Raw genomic sequence first — 2320 nt, forward strand, 5'->3', positions numbered from 1 at the left:
TTTAGAATTGCTCTAGGTGGGAATGGAAGAGGGATAGGAGGGTGTTGCAAGTCAGAACTACTCGAAGAAGGTCCACCTGCATGAAAATTTTTGTTAGCTCCCTCATGATCAGGAAGCTTTCTCTTTTGTGCAACTATCTCATCCTCTTTTTCAGGTGTAGAATGAAGCTTGATAGGTTCAGGTGCAGGTGCTGCTACTGGTAGAGGCACTTCAAATTGCTTGTCAGACCTCAAGGTGATGGCACTCACATTTCTTGGATTCTACATAGTTTGTGAAGGCAATTTGTCAAAATTTTGGGACTGAGCTTGGTTCAACTGAGTAGCCATCGCCCCATCTAATTTGTCAGACTCTGAATGGAGGCTCTTGTCTCTTGCTGAAATTGCATATTCTGGATGGTCATTTGCCTCACTAACTCTTCTAAGGAAGGTTGAGGAGGGGCCTTAGTTGCTTGTTGTCTTTGTTGTTGGTGCATTGGAGGAGGAACATATGGCTTGCTTGGACCAGCAACATTCTGGAAGGGAAGGGCAGACTGTTGTTGTTGTGGAGGACTTGTCCATCTCAGATTTGGATGATTCCTCCAACCTGGATTGTATCTGTTGCTTGAAAGATCATAATTATTCTGATGTTGTTGGTTTTGTTACTGAGGGGGTCTATTATAAATGTTTGCAACATAAACTTCAGGTTGCTCATTGACTCCAGATTGTTGCAAAGAAGGACAGAGATTTGTATGGTGATCTGCAGAAGAACATAGATCACAGACTCTTGCAACAGGTGCAGATGCAGATGCAGATTTCTGATTCATGGCAAGCTAAGTTACTAGGTTGACCAAGGCATCAAGTTTTCCCTCAAGCTTTTTATTTTCAGCAGATGAAGATCAATCTGTGGCCACCTCATGGACTCCTCTAAGGACAATAGCATCATTTCTTGCACTGAATTGTTGGGAGTTGGAATCCATCTTCTCAATCAAATTTTTGGCCTCAACAGGGGTCATATCACCAAGGGTTCCACCACTGGCAGCATCAATCATACTCCTCTCCATGTTGCTAAGTCCTTCATAGAAATATTGAAGAAGGAGTTGCTCAGAAATCTGGTGGTGAGGACAACTTACACATAATTTCTTGAATCTTTCCCAGTACTCATACAAGCTCTCTCCACTAAGTTGCCTGATGCCTGAAATGCCTTTTCTGATGACAATGGTCCTATATGCAGGGAAGAATTTCTCGAAGAACACCCTCTTATGGTCATCCCAACTGAAAATGGACCTGGGAGCAAGGTAGTATAGCCAATCTTTTGCCACTCCCTCTAGAGAATGAGGAAAAGCCTTTAGAAAGATATGATCTTCCTGGACATCAGGGGGCTTCATGGTGGAACAAACAATATGGAACTCCTTAAGATGCTTATGAGGATCTTCACCTGCAAGACCATGAAACTTGGGCAGCAAATGTATTAGTCCAGTCTTGAGAACATATGGAACACCCTCATTAGGATATTGAATGCACAAGCTTTTATAAGTGAAATCAGGTGCAGACATCTCCCTAAGAGTCCTCTCACGAGGTGGAGGTTGACCCATGTTCTCAGTATGAAAATTAGTAGTCGAATGCTCAAAATCATAATATTCAGAATCACCAGCAATAGAATACTCAGAATGCTCAAAGTGCACAAAATGATCAGGATGCACACTATGTCTAACTAATGTATGAAAGGTTCTATCTATTTCAAGATCAAAGGGTTGTAAATCACCTGGATTGCCCCTAGTCATGCACTATATGCAGCAAATCATGTGTTTCTCAAACAAGCACCAAGGGAGGGTTAAAACTACAGCTATAGTCAAATGATATCCAAATGAGCTGAAATTTTGTGAGCAACACCCTAAAATCACGAAAAGATAGCACAAAAAAATTCAAATAAAAATTCAAAGTCTAACTATGAAAACTACCTAAGCAAAGTTTAGAAAAATGTGACAATAATACTTGGAAAAAAAAACTTAGTAAGCAGCTGATTTTTCGAGTTTGGGGCCGGTTTCCACAATATGGGAAATTTTTTTCTACCCCAAATGCATATATAATAATAGTCATTTTGATACCCGGAGCAAAAATTATGGTCGTTTTAAGTTTTGCTAAAAACAAGTTCCCAAAATTTTTGTCTCTCTCAAATACTGCCACACCAAGTGCTCCTGGTATTTTTCACACAAAATATGGATCAAAAGAAACTACCACACAAAAAATCAGCCAAAAATAACAGCTCTAACTACCAAAACAAAAATCGCTAATTATATTACAAAATTAGTCGCTAATCACTGTTCACAGCAAACACAAAACTG

The 2320-nt window shown here is 40.0% G+C and overlaps 1 non-coding gene across 1 annotated transcript; it reads left to right on the forward strand.

Annotated features, from left to right (window-relative positions):
• The first annotated feature begins 1085 nt into the window (after window positions 1-1085).
• LOC114368680 lies at window positions 1086-1192 on the forward strand. Its single transcript, XR_003657386.1, has one exon. It is a non-coding gene; the product is annotated as a small nucleolar RNA R71 (small nucleolar RNA).
• The last annotated feature ends 1128 nt before the right edge of the window (window positions 1193-2320 follow it).

Source organism: Glycine soja, chromosome 1, assembly GCF_004193775.1.
Source record: "Glycine soja cultivar W05 chromosome 1, ASM419377v2, whole genome shotgun sequence".
NCBI lineage: Eukaryota > Viridiplantae > Streptophyta > Magnoliopsida > Fabales > Fabaceae > Glycine > Glycine soja.